This window comes from Mustela nivalis (assembly GCF_964662115.1).
Source record: "Mustela nivalis genome assembly, chromosome: 1".
In the NCBI taxonomy this organism is placed as follows: Eukaryota; Metazoa; Chordata; class Mammalia; order Carnivora; family Mustelidae; genus Mustela; species Mustela nivalis.
The window spans coordinates 112,037,410-112,052,589 of NC_139020.1; the positions used below are offsets into that span (position 1 = coordinate 112,037,410).

The 15,180-nt window shown below is 38.4% G+C and overlaps 1 long non-coding RNA gene across 2 annotated transcripts in view; it reads left to right on the forward strand.

The window, feature by feature from the left end:
• Positions 1–15,180, forward strand: part of LOC309847851 — a 37,883-nt gene that overhangs the window by 5,755 nt on the left and 16,948 nt on the right. For both annotated transcript variants that reach the window (XR_014302671.1, XR_014302672.1), the window contains exon 2: positions 1,863–1,985. This is a non-coding gene — a long non-coding RNA (uncharacterized lncRNA). The remainder of the gene's footprint in view (positions 1–1,862; positions 1,986–15,180) is intronic.

Here is a 15,180-nt window from a genome sequence, read left to right on the forward strand (position 1 = left end):
TTTACTAATTTTCAGTTGTCTTAGGTAAAGCCAAGTCACTCTTGTGCCTCTCTGTCCATTGGTTTTTTCATCTATAAAAGGAGGAAAGTGGTGTTTACCTCCTAGGTTATTCTAAGACCTAGATATAAAGTTGACAAAAGCACTGTGCACACTGCGGTCAGTCATGTAAGTTTTTATCATTCTCCAATGTGGGATCCTAAACTAGGAGAATGATTTCCTACTATTTTCTTTTTTTTTTTAATTAAAAAAAAAGGAAGAGTTTTAGGAGGCATCGATGAGAAGTTGAAGAGGGAGTTTATTTTATCCAAACTCTCCCCAAAGCATCAAAAATCTGGGATCCATGGCTTCATTTGCATAAGTATATTTGCATGTCCTAATTAGGACCTTTGGCAAGAATCCGAGGAAAGGAATTTAGGCTTTGCCCTCAAGGAAGAAGATAATTCTTTCCAAAACAGGCACAGCATTTTCCTGCTGCAGAAGATAGGGGGCAAAAGCCTTAATGTTGCTTACAGAAATTAGACTGAGCAGTTGGATTAACATCAATTTACAATGAAGCAGCATAAGCCCCTTCAAACAAAGCACATTATATTTTATTTAGCAACACCTCCTTGCCTCTCCTAGCGCTATGTAAAGGCTGTTCAAATGCTTTCACAAAGAAGACTGTCTGAAAAGAAGAAAAGAAAGAGGAGTGTGTCTATGCTTGATCTGTGTATGCACATTGCACTTCTCTGCTGAGATCCAAAAGCTCCCCAGAGAGAGCAAACCCAACCAAACCTTCAGGTCCACCCTTTGACTCTGGGGAAAACTGAGGGTTTGATCGACTCATAACCTTCTGGTGCAGGGCTTGGAATCCAAGATTCTGGGCTTGGGTAGTGAGGCTGTCATTTATGATATACTCGGGACCTTGGACTAACCATTTTACATTCTCTTAGCCTTTAATCCTTCTGCTGCAAAAGGGAGATAAAATTGACATCTGCCTCATGGAGTGGTTGGAAGGATTAAATAAGATCCTATGTGGAGCAAGTGCTTTGTAAAGGGCAAAGTGTTATATAAATGTCCCACATTTTAGATCCTGTCCTTCTTCACCCCTGAACCTTCTGTCATGAGAAATTATTGTGTTGCCTCTCTTGGTTGATAAGGTTGAAACACTCAACGGCCCTGAATGCTCACCAGAGAGGTATACAAACGGCACAGACACAGCTTTTCTCCTTCTTGTACATGCAGCTAGCGTTGCTAATGAGCCACAATATTTTTTCCTACTGAATCTGGGCCCAATCTCAAAAATCTCCACCATAACTTTCCAAAGCTACCATCAACTGTTGGAATGGGCATGGGAGACAGAGCTGATTGGCCACCCCTCTGAAGCCTCTAAGATCTTTGGCCAAACTGTCCCAACTCTTCTCTGTTGTCCAGAATGAGGACACCCAGAATACAGTCCAAGTGTATAGAGATGACACCCTGCAGTGACAGAACCCCCTCTTACACAGAGCAGCACAGGCTCAAACATTCGTTTATTATGTCAGAGTTAATTTCATAGTGGAAAAGAAAAGCGATGTTCAGGGAAATGTTGGCAACAGCACAATTTATAATAAATCAAATTGCCTGAAGAGATGAGTAAAAGGTTTTGGAGAGAACAAAGGCTCTGGGACTAAGCAGCAAATGTCAAGTTAGCTACGTAACTAGTGGGAGTGTGTACACGGAGTAACAGGATCAATCCCTTAATTGCTCTATGTTTTCCTATCAAATAGGATAATTAGAAGACTTTTTGATTCACAGTTGAATCAATTCTTTCCTTAGGGTTTGAAAAGAAGTGTGTCTTACAGAAATTCTAGATGTTATTATTGAAATATCTCCCCTTTTAGGTCCTGAAGAAAGGGTGTAGTGTGATTTTGTGGATGAGATCACAGGTCTGTCCTTGACAATCCAGAAAGCAGTCCTAAATCAACAGAAGTTGACCTCAACCTCTCAAGTGCCCCACTTGCAAGGTGAGAAATATTTATTTTATTTGGTCTGGGTGTGAGTGTGCAGGGTGTGCAGTGACCCACTCTACTATTTCACCAAGGTCAAACAGTCTCACATTCCATGGGAAGCAGCATTTGCCCATTACCTGAGCTCTCTACTTTGTGGCATTAGGGGCACGACCAAAGAAAGACTTACACATAAACATGTTTCTTATTAAAATAAAATGTTTTGTATGCAGAAATACAACCCAAGTGCTACATCTTCAGTAGCCTAATTTTCAAAAAGACAGTTGACAGTTGTCATGTTAACAAATATTTCCTTAAGTCCTAGAAGCAAAAAGTTCATAATAAATAATACTAAGAACAAAAATGGAAAAATTCTGATTTTTCTGGGCCTAGAGATTGTTGCTTCCTTTGCTTTAAGGGTCCGGCATCTGGGTCGAATTCAAGAAATATATCTTAATAGAACTTTGTTTTGGACAAGAGAGATGATAGCTCCTTTTACTACTTGCTGACTTTATTAGCCATCTTTCCAGTTTTGAATGGCTAACAACACTATAGTTTATAAAATACTCTTTTTTTTTTTTGCATTTTATGTGTCACATTTGATCCTCATATTATAGTTTCGACAATGTCAACACCAATTTTCTGAGGAAATATGGAAACTCAACTGGGTAAAACCACTTGATCAAGGTCACATAGCTAAAAAGTGTAAAAATTCGGATTTGAAGCTAGATAAGCTCACTCTAGAATGATGTTCCTTACTACCACATACAACCTCAAGAGTGACTTAGGGCAGGAGTTAGCACAAGGGATTTTTTTTTTTTTAACCTAGTAGAAGTGCCTGGGGCCAAGAGAGTGAGCCAAGATAGGTCAACATTAGAAATCTGAGAACTAAACATTACAGAGAACAAATCCAAAGGAGCCAAAGATGCCAAATTTGGGGTTGGGTGAAGGTGACATCAAAATAAAAGCAGTTGAGCATAAATAAGACACTGCTCTGCATAACAGCTGATATTTGCAGTGTACCTTGGAAACTAGAAGTTTTGTGATGTCTGTGTTAGTAATTGATTTAATAGGCGAGAAGCAAAAAGGGAAATTTATAGTCTGTTCATGCTGGTGGAGAAGTACCTGAAACCCTTCTAGGTTGGATGTCTACTGGTTCTATGGCTTTGCTGCAATATGCTGGGCATTATTTGAAACAAACTAAACAGGTCAACGGCACCACCAAAGCAGAATGAGAGGGATGATGCTCATTAGTTTGTTGTTTTCAGTAAAACAGAGTATCATCACACTTAAATTCAAGTTGATACAGGGATGGGAACTTGCTATCAGGAGGGACCTTTTTAAGAATGAAGGGAAAATGTGTACCAATGGCAGAGGACAGAGCCAAATCGTAAAGGGAAGTCACTGCCAAGACACATAACAAAGGGAAAAACGTATCTCTGCAGCTGACTCATGAAGAGAGCCAGCCAGAGACCAGCCCAGTAGAAGGTGCTGTGGAACAGACAGGACTTGAGCTCATTCATCATGAGTGATTGTTATAATTAAGTGTACACTTACTATGGGTCATGTATCTATATAGCAACTTTTAAGTATTCTTTTACTAATTGTCAAAATACTATGAACTGGTTATTCTTTTTTTTTTTTTTTAAGATTTTATTTATTTATTTGACAGATAGGGCACAAGGAGGCAGAGAGGCAGGCGGGTGGAGGGGGGGTGGGGGGGACGGGAAGCAGGCTCCCTGATGAACAGAGAGCCGGACACAGGGCTTGATCCCAGGACCCCGAGATCATGACCAAAGCCAAAGGCAGAGGCTTAACCCACTGAGCCACCCAGGAACCCCTGAACTGGTTATTCTTTAGGACATTTTTGTAAATGAGAAAATGGTGGCTCAGAGGGATTCAGTGACTTATTCAGTATTAAATAGTGAGTGGGCAATAAGCCAGGATTGAACCAGGAGCCTGGCTCCAAAGCCCCTACCCTTAGTCAGTATGCTGAAAATTCGTACACCGAGTTGTTGGACAGTAAGTTGATTATGGTGAACTATTTTTAATAATTTCATTCTAAGTCTTTTTTAGATATGTCAACCATATATAGTAGACCTTGCCAAGTGTTTTAGGTTTATATATTGCTTTACTGGGTTTTGACACCATTGGCTAAAATTGCTAAGCTCCTCTCCTATCCTGAGCTTTAAGGACCTTCACTTAGAAGCTAACAACTCCCTGGGCACCAGTATCTGGCTAGCTTATATAATCTTAGGAAATTTTATTGACGTCACAGTGCTCATTGGGCATCATGGGAGCAGGTGGTTCAATGTTTCAAGCACAGCTCTAAGGAGAGATCTTTCACAAAGATTTACACAAGCTGTTGTCCACATTGAAACATCTTTATATTCCTTTCCAACCCATTCTACTCTACCCCAACATGCCACATCTGATGAGGGCACGGACAAAGCAGAAATAACAAGTCTGCAGATGCAACTGTAATGGATGGCCGGTCTGAAGATGGTTATCTTTGGGGGCCTCACTTTGATCTCTGTGTCTTTCGGTGGATATATGGCATCACATCCACAAACAAACAAAAAAACAAAAATACAAAAAACCCTTTAGATGAATCTGCTTGCTTTCCTTACACTGGAGCCAAAGATAACATCATTTCATCAATGTTCAGTCAACCCTAGGATTACAAAATGTTAAGGCACTTCTAACTATCCCCCTCAAAGAGGGCTATAATATATTCTAAGACAAAGGGAATTGGACAGCAGCATCATTTGGAGGGTGTTCCACTGAAGGACAAAGGGAAGGGCACGAACAAGTGATACATCCAATGCTCCCAAAGCTCAGCTTCTAATACAGCTCACTGCAATTCTTTTTGATAAACTCCAAGCTTCTCCAATAGTAATGTATTTATGGTTGTTGGAGTGTAGGTAGTGTTTTGCTACTAGTCAGTGTTTTCAGTGTTAAGCAAGAGAAACTGAAGTCTGATTTCAGCACAAGAGTAATTCTTAAAAGAAGAAAAATGGGAGGAATTAACAGGAAGGCTGGAGAAGCAGACCCAGAACAAAAGGAAGAACTAGTCTGGTGAGGATCCTGTTGCCATGGTGGCCACAGATGACACTAGATCTCTTCTTCGCTGTGGTCACTGGATCCTGGATGGTGCTTGTGACATGGGTCCTCCACAAGCCTTCCTTTTTGCATCACTGGCTCCTGATTTGAATTCCCATGTGGGAGAACATGATTGGCCAGCCTGCATTACATGTTTGTAAACAAGCTGCAAAGGAGGCTGGGAAAATTATTATATGATCTTACTGGCTTAGATAGTGGAAGGCTGGCTCTACTTCCTTTCAAAATTCACTAAGTAAGAAATTTCCCCAGTCATGGACTTATAGATGTTAAGATGCTGGCTAGCCAAAGATGTGATACATTTTGTTAATATTACCCGCATATTTTTCAAATGAGTCCATCTTCTTCAATTCTGACACAGCCTTGCATTTTAAATATCATTACCTGTTTAATTTTTTCAGCTCTTTAAAATAGTCTCTAAGATTCAAAATTATTCTTATACCATTCTTAAAACCCCATTTAAAGACATTTTCTGGGTAATCAGCATACTTCTAAAATTAGGTAAGTCAAACTTGCAACCCAATAAACTTTATTTTTGTTTTGGGGTCATTTCTATTTAGCTCAATCAGTCAGAATAATCCATGCTTGCTAAAAATAAATAAATAAAAAATAAAAAAAGCAAGCAAGCAGACAAAATTGACAAGATACCAAATACTTAAATATCTGCTACACAGATAGCCCTTTGTTTTGAATTGCAGCTGTCTTGCAATAAATAGTACAAATATAAACAAACTCAATAGAAATTCCAGAAAGAAACTGCCTAGAATAGCAGACACTATGCACTTAAACAATCCCCAAAAGAATCATTCAGAGTTTGCCACTCTTCGTTCAATCCCATGAAAGTCATTTAGAATCAAGCTGATGTTTAAACTCCCTATAGAGACCCTGATTCCTTTGCCTCACTGTCTCTACTGTCATGTAGAAATCCGTTGTTTCTGAGAAGTTAAAATTAATATAAACATGCGTGTGCATGTATGTGCATGTGTGTCTACTAATAAATTTTTCACCTGAAAATACAGGAAAGGAAAGTTAAAGAGCAGTGGAGCAGTGAGTGATGGGCAAAGAGGGCTGTTTTATATCACGTATCACGAAAGGGTGAAGCCACCAGCATTTAATTGGAGTTTAAAGCTATGGTGTAAATAAGACTGCAGAAGGTGAGAAAGTAGCTAGTGAAGGGAAGAGGTATGGGGGAGCTAAGTCCTGTTTTAAGTAGCTAGCTGAAACATTTAAATGAAGCAAATAGACAACAATATTTAAGTAAATAGTTAAATAGTTTTTAATAATTAAAATGTTTAGAGGTTGACAGGAGCAGCAAAAGAGACGGAGAAAGAGAAATTGCATCTAGAAAAAGAAAAGGAAGCTCTAAAGAAAAAACACACAGAGCATAGAAATTCTATCAAAAAGAGCTTTTGAAAATTAAAAATTGATAACAGACATAAAAAATTCAGTAGAGACGTGGGAGATAAAGTCAAAGTCTGTCAGAGAAGAAAACAAAAAGAAAGAAGTAGGAAAAGGGGAGTGAAAAGATCAGGAACGTAGAAAATCAGATCATGGCACCATTGTTCAAATGATAGAAGTTTCAGCATAGAGAACATAAACTGGAGAGAAGGCAAATAAAGAGATGACACGATGGAATGTCCCAGAAGGGAAGGGCACAGGTGTGCAGACCTAAGGGATCCAAGAGGTTCCCATCACGATGAATATGCATATCTGGTTGAGGGAAGATCTCACCATAGTATCAGGGATCAAATGGCAGTAGCTATCTCAGAAAACAAAACTGGGGAGAAGTGCCTTGAAAATTCCCAGGGAACCTGCAGTGTGCACACAACTAAACCCCCATCAAGTGTGGGAAAAAGCATAAAGACATTGTAGGGCAAGAAAATTCTTCCTTTCTTCCCTTCTAGGTTCTTCGACTGGTCTAATAAGTAAATTGACATTAGACAGATCAATAGGAGGAAAAAAACAACTCGATTTTGTATATATAAGAGCTCATAAAAATATGAGGCTCAAAGAAGTGACCAAAGTAGTCAGCTTCTGTATCTTTTAGACAAAGAAACAATACATTTATGAAGAATTGGCAACATAAAGAAGTTTGGGCTTGGGGTAGCAAATTAATGAAGAAGTAACCACGTTTGTTTCTATTACCTTCCTGGCCCTGCAGTCCCTATGTCTGGGGATGAGGATGCCTTTTACCCTCGAGGTGCAGGAAGGGTACTGTTCACCTGGGGAATTTATTTCTTACTTCCAGGGAGATAAGGACAATCAGAGTGTTCTTCCCGTATCAGTTGTTTCGAATGTAACCTTAACTCAAAATAATATGCCAAAGGGTCACATTTTGGGGAGGTCTTCCCTGAACCCCATCTATATCTTCAGACATGTAAGACCTCAAAAATACTACCTTTTTCGCAATGCTACTGAACGATTTGTTCCAACAAAATTGGAACATAAACTTTGAAAGGGGAAGACACTTGAATTCAGGAAACAGGGGCCCATATATCAGACAATCAAAAAATTTCAAAATGATGGCGAAGGGACATTCTGAATACCAGATTTGAGCAGGTCGAGAGTGCAGCACGCTGGAGATGAGAGAAAGAGGTCAAATGACTCCAAAGTAATGTGTCTAAGGGAAAAATACCAAGTAGAATACATGATAGGCTTAAACAGATATTTACATTTTTGGGGGGGTTTGGGAATAAGTTAATAATAACTAAATATAAACAAGCAAATAAAAGTAAGTAAATTTTCAAAAGAAGGGAAAAAATTTAAATTCTATAAGAAAATATAATCTAGAATAATATAGGACTCCACTATGAGTATTATTTATTTAATCTCAAAAATATAAATACTGAGTATTGATTATATATGACCAAGTTTATATGGCTCCAGATTTGTTCCTCATTTCTTCTCACCCCCATATCTTGGCTATTGGCTCAGTGGAGAGCACTGGCCATAGACCACCAGGTTGTCACCTCATCTCAGCCTGCCCCAGGGGGAGAGGGAGGTCTGGGCCCCAGTGCCACTCCATCACATCCCTCACAGAGGGCTTGAGTAGTAGCACAGCCTGGCAACATGGAGTAGTGAAGGCCCCGCTGCAGAAGCTTTGATGACTCATGAGAAACAGGAGATGGGAAGGGGCTAACAAATTCCTTACCCATCTTTCTCTAGAACAGACAGTTGTGAGATGAAGTGGATCTAGTCTCCCATTCTGGAGGCTTTGCATATGACCGCAAGCCATTGGCTAGTTTTCTTGCAAGGCTCTAGCTGCTCATTCATGCAGCATCCCTTATGTTTTTTGTTTGTTTTTGGACTCTATCTCCCTCCTCCTGCATCTTAGTATTGCACCTCCAATAAAGTATTAGCCTATAAACTTTGCCTTAAGTGCTGTTTTCTGGGAAACACAGACTGAAACTTTGTTTGAACCAAAAGACAGGTCCTATTATTAGCCACATCGGGGGAAGAGAGAGGGGGAGAAAGAGAGGAGAAGACAAAGAATAAAATTCTAATCTTATAGGAAATCAACATTTTAGGAATTAAAAAATGGTTCTTTTTGAAGAGTGAGAATCAGTGTGTGGGGAGGTATTCAGGAAACTAATGATTATATATGTGTGTGTGCATATATGTATGAGGGAGGCACATGTATACTATTAATTAACTATACATTAGTAACTTTATGTTTATAACTATGTATTATACTAATAATATATGATAGATATTATATATATTATATATAAACTGGGAACATAAATGGGTAAAACTTACGTTAAAAGCTAGACATAAGCTTGTGAAGCTGAAGAACTATCAGTGAAATAGAATGATGGATGAAAGGAATAATGGAATCCTTCATATCTGTGATTGGTTAATTTTACATGTCAACTTGACCAGGCCACAGGGTTCCCAGACATTTGGCCACTATTATTCTGGGGTTGCCAGAGAGGGTTTTTCTGGATGAGATTAATACTTGAAATGGCAGACTGAGCAAAGCAGGTTGTACTCTTCCGTGTGGGTTGGCCTCAACCAATCAGTCAAAATTAGAAGGCTAATTTATCCATAAAGAAAGAAGAAATCTTCCTGTCTGATTGTTGAGCTGGGACACTGACCTTTTCTTGCCCTTGGACTTGGGTGGAAACATCAGCTTATCTTGGATCAATATTCTGGGTCTCCAGCTTGCTGACTACAGATCCTCCATAATCATGCAAGTCAGTTCCTTATAATAAATCCCTTCCTTCCTCTCTCTCTCCGTATATCCTTTTGGATCTGTTTCTCTGGGGATCCCTGAAGAAGTAGTTAATTAAATTAATTTTTAAAAAATTAATTTAATTAATTTTCCCTGAAAATTTTAATGTCTATTGAGTTAAGTCAATCTTTATCATCTTCTTTGTGAAGATGGCCACTCATGTTTCCTGGGCTGCAGGCTACTTGTAATTCTCATTCTGTCTTTATAGATTATCCTAAATATGACAACAAACTCCAACTCCCTGTATTTTCAAAGGCAACACTATAAAAGCAGCTGTATGAATAAATGTCTCCAACAAGCAGATGTTATCCTTAACCAAATCTGTCCGGAGAGCAGTATGGGGCAAGGGCAGGATAAATAGCTTTAGTTTAAGGATTCAATGCATAATAAGACATTTATTAAGCACCTGCTGTGTGCAAAGCATTATGCAAGGTTTTGAGGGCAGTACTGAGATGAATCATCTCCAGTGTGTGTGTGTGGACCACCAAAGCTGAGAATATGGAATCCAGTATTAAGATGAATTATGCTGAATTTTTCCTTGACATGCCATCTTTATAACCTCTTTTCCAAAGGATATGACTGAGGCATGACTCATGAATGTTTCTCTTCTCCTGAAAAAAAGTTTTTTGGTGAAATGACAAAGAGCTATGAGCACCAGTTTCAAAGTTAAAATGTAGATATCATGGGCTTGTGACTGCAGTTGATTTTTATGTACTTGAAAAGTTCTAGTTTCTCCACCAGGCTTATCATAACAATGAATAATCAAGGGGAAAAAAGTTCCCTCAGTTACAGTAATTTCTGACACATACAAAAATGAGAAACTTGATTTTACAATTTAGTGAGTTAGTATTCACCACATGAAATATTGAAAAGTTCACAACTTTATGTCCAACTAAACAACCTTACCCATACATATAGGTCATGGGCTCTTTTTCCCACGCCGTAACTTATTTGGAATTTCTTAGGTTCCTAGTGAGAGTAGACACGGTATGTGATGGCTAATGTTGATACCACTTAATATTTTTCTTACTAACTGAATTTTTGGTTCAAATTTTCAAATATACTAAAGAAATTTTAGTAAACCTCATTAAAATAACAAGGAAAAAAACCCTAAGAAGTATATATAAAGAAAAATACAACAAAAAAAGCTGAATTTGTTTCTTTATTACTTTTTATTTGCCTTCTGATAATTTTCTGTTGGGGCTAAAGTATCTTTTTAACACAAGGGTGCATATAAAACTGTCCAGAGCTCCAAATTCAGTCACTACTGACCAGCCATTCCAGCCTGGTAATGGAATACAAAGAGAAAACTGAATTACGGCAGGAAATTCCCATTTCTATTAGTGACGCTGTATCCACATCCATCTTCCTTTGTCAACCAAACTGTAGACCTTCACCTCCCAAATGTAGACATGACAACAGATATTTATTTGTTTTATGAATTTTCTATTTTAATGTGCATTTTATGTGCAGGAAGGCAGTCGACATAATGAGACATCCCTGGTAATAGTTTTCTAGGCATAATGAAAAATGGATAGAGCTGTTTTCTACATTTTTAGTGAAAGGAATTTTTTTCTTTAATAAGTAATATGGGCATAGCTCTTGGACAGTGCATGGCTCTCATTGAATCAAGTCCACTAGCATTAATATTTCTGTAAAGCACACTCCATGCACAAGACATCTCAATTATCAGTAGATTTGAACTTGGGTATCATTCATTTATGTAAAATTATGCATGCAGATATTCTGCCTATGTTAAAATAATGTGTATATAATATGTGAATATACATATAATTTATGTAAGGTACACACACACATATGTTTGTGTGTGTGTGTGTGTGTGTGTGTGTGTGTGTGTTTGTAGGAGAGAGAGAATGAATACAGAGAGGCTTGATACAGATTTCCAAAAGGTTTTCATTAATGTCTTCATGATGAATAAAGAGTATTAGCAGGAGGAATTCCTTCAATCTCATTTTGTTATTTTTGAAATAAGATCTATGCTACAGTATTGGTTATCTCAATTGATGCCCTCAAAAATCCCAGATACAAAGGAGTCTCTTCTTCTTTTGACTGTTCATTTCTAATTATTAGTCTATGTATAATGCAATGTGTGCTAGATTTGCAATCAAAGTACTGTGTGATTCTGGAAGAGATTCTTAGCATTTCTATTTCTCTCTTTCTTTACTTATAAGCTGGGGATAATAACTCCTAATGGTCAGGGTTGTTACGAGACTTGACTGAAGTCATGAGTGTACTTTGCACATCTTAAGCAGATTCTAATACAGTCAGAGATATTACGATTAATTTTCATGGTGAAAATTATTCTTGTCTAAAAGAATATAGACAAGCAGTGAAACAGCCTGATTAAAAATGAGAAAATTCAAAACCTGAGAGATGATTGTGCCTTTTGTATCGTGCTAAGTATCTTTGAGTGTAGAGTGACAGGTAGTTGATTTTGAGGTTGGCTACTTACAAGACAGATCTGTGCCTTCATTTCAGATGAGAAGTTTCTAGTCATTATTATAGTATGGGTGAATAGCCATTTTAAATACAATTATGATTTTCTTCTTCTTCTTCTTCTTTTTAGATGAAACAATATCCTAAACAGATAACCTCAAGATTCTTTGGTTTCCACTTCCATACCATTTTGCCCATTTTCTGACCCCAACCCACCCTTCTGTGTAGGCTGGGTTATATGCTTCTATACTTCTTCTTACTACTAAAAGAACACTGACATTGATTCAAGTCATAAATGGCTGGTTGTTGAATCGCATACAACTTTTCAAGATTATTTCATAATCTTTTAACTTTCATTTGGAATGACTTGGGTGAGTAAAATCAGTTTTTAATTAATGAAAAAAAATAAAGTTACAATGACAAAAATATTCTTTCACAATATAGTTATAAAATTGTACTATTAAAATATTAAAGACCATATTCTATCCATCATGAAAAATAGAAGAAGAAGGTAGTAAAGTACCTGGGTTTGAATCATGGCTTCTTTATCAATCCCTAGCTTTGTGACTGTGGTCTCACGTCCCCTAATCAGTACCAGTGCTAGTTAATCTTAGAGTCTAACAAGAACAGGAGTTAACTGACAAAGCCACTGTGAGGATTGAATGGATGAATACAGGCATTAAGACCATTATTTTAATAATTGTTGGTTATTTATCATCATCTCCTCCACCTCCTTCCTTCTTTTTAGAAAGAGAATTTTTTTTAAATCCCCAAAACATAGACTAATCTTTTTTTCTTTTCCTTTTTTTTTTTTTAAAGATTTTATTTATTTATTTGACAGACAGAGATCACAAGTAGGCAGAGAGGCAGGCGGGGAGGAGGGGAAGCAGGCTCCCTGCAGAGCAGAGAGCCCAATGTGGGGCTCGATCCCAGGACACTGGGATCATGACCTGAGCCGAAGGCAGAAGCTTTAACCCACTGAACCACCCAGGCGCCCCTAGACTAATCTTCTTATTGAACATTTGACGAGCTTTTTTTCTCAACATATTGAAGATTGAATTTCAACCAAATAACTTTTATATAAATAAGAAGCTGTTTCAGGCACAAGAACAGACCTACTGATTTGTTGCCTTATGTTCTAGTTTATTAAAAAAGCAGAGTAATGGTCCTGGCTCATTAATGTAGACAATGTTTAAAGACTCCAAAACAATGCATTGGCTTGTCTTCAACTAACAAAAACATCTATATAGGGGTGCCTGGGGGTGGCTAAGTCATCGAAACATCTGCCTTATGCTCAAGTCATCCAGGGTCCTGGATGTCATCCAAGTTGGGGGGGGGGGTCCCTGCTCAGTGGGGAGTCTTTTCTCCCTCTTCCTCTATCCCTCCCCACCTTTGCTCATGCTCTCTCTCTCTCTCAGATAAATTAATGAAAATCTTTAAAAATAAAACAAAACAACCCCCTCCCAATTTATGCAAAGGACTCAAAGCAGGAATGGGACCCTAGTAACTGAAAACTGGAGTACCAGGCAATGGAGAAGTAAAAACATAAGCGCTTTCCTTATCCTATAGGGAAATCAATAATAGAAACCATAAAGACAGTAAAGAGTACTGAACCTAAGAAGTACATGGATACCAGGGCTCATTCCTGGGGCCCAGGATTTTGGGTCAGCCCATGAGGTACTGGGAGTTGGGTACACTATATCAACTCTATTGGGTCACTAAAAAGCCCTCCGCTTTCCCTCCAGAACTGGTCATTCTGGGCTCCTAGGTTCTTCTATGCTGGAGAGGAGGTCAGCATTGCACTAGATGCTTTTTCTACCAAACACTGCAAGATTTTAGTGGCAGAAGTATATCAAATACAGATTTTTGGCTAAATTTTGAAGTCAATATGAAATCAAATCCAAGGCTGAAGCTGCATCACCATCATTAGGGTGAACAATTCATTCCATTGAGCCCTGGACTTTCCTGATGGCAGCATGAAATCCCACATCCAGGAATATTCTCCTTTGCAGATAAACCAGCACAAATAATGTGTTTTAATAATATATTACAAAATGTTTAATGGTTCAAATTTTCAGGACTTGAAATGTAAGATTGTGGGACTTAGTGTGGGAAAAGTAATTTCTCAGCACTGCCAGCTTCTAGATTGCAACGTGTGGTCACTGAACTGCACATTTTGGTTGTGGACAAATGTTTATTCTCAACTGAAGTGAGTGGAGGAGTAAAGTTCTTTGTGGCTAACTCTGCCCGTTAAGGCAACGATTTCAGGTGACATGGCAATCAGGATGTTAAATTGGTCTATTTCTCTTTAAAATTATTTATTTATTTATTTATTTATTTGAGAGAGAGTGAGAGAGCATGAGGAGGGTGAGGAGAAAAGGGAGAGGGAGAAAAAGAATCTCAAGCAGACTCCCCACTGATTGTGGAACCCAACGTGGGGCTCGATCTCAAGACCCTGAGATCATGACATGAGCTAAAATCAAGAATTATTCACTTAACCAGCTGAGCTAACCAGGTGCCCAAACTTGATTTATTTTCTCAAAGTGATCACTGAAGTGATGCCTTCATTCCTCCTCAGCTCCTGTGTTTGATGATTTAGTCAGTGATGATGGTGAAATTTCAGCAAGGCAATCCCATGAACTAATATTTCTCTACTTAACTATTTGAAAAATACTTATTTTTATGTGAAAATGAATGTGTTGTTCACAATCACCATTAATTATTGCAGCAGCTTACTCTGCGTTCATAAATATATATTTATACTTCAAAGGAATCTCAAAGAGTCTCAGAAATGAAAACACACAAGGTAGTTTTAATCATACTTACATCTAAAATGCTTACCCATATTTGAAAGTGAATATTCTGACAATAACAAGACATCTACTGATGTTGATTCATTGATTAGACCCACGGGTAATTGGTGCAGTCTCGTGGTCACTGACCACACATCACTACAGAGAAACCAGGAATGACACAACAGTTAGGCATTCAGCTATTTGGCTCTCTGAAGGCTGAGGCTGAAGTCAAAGTGAAGAACAGATATTAGTTAAATTTGGAAGCCAAAGTCTCATATTGCTGCTTGCCTATATGAAGATGCTTGAACACAATCTTTGGGAGGCCCTAGGGATATGAGCTTCGATTGCACGGGACACTCCTGATTAAATTGGTTCTAGTGCTGCTTCTCCCATTGACCTGTGCGCTCCCGCACATAATACCTGCGGGTGTTCAATAGGGCATCCTCAAGGACAAGGACAAGGACAAGGACAAGGCTAAATGAGCCAAAGGCATACAGGGTGCAAATTCCCAGGACTAAATAGGTTCTGGATTGCACAGGCATGTAAGAGCAGCACACACGTGTGTGTGTGTGTGTGTTTGTGTGTGTGTGTGTGTTTTGTAAGCGCA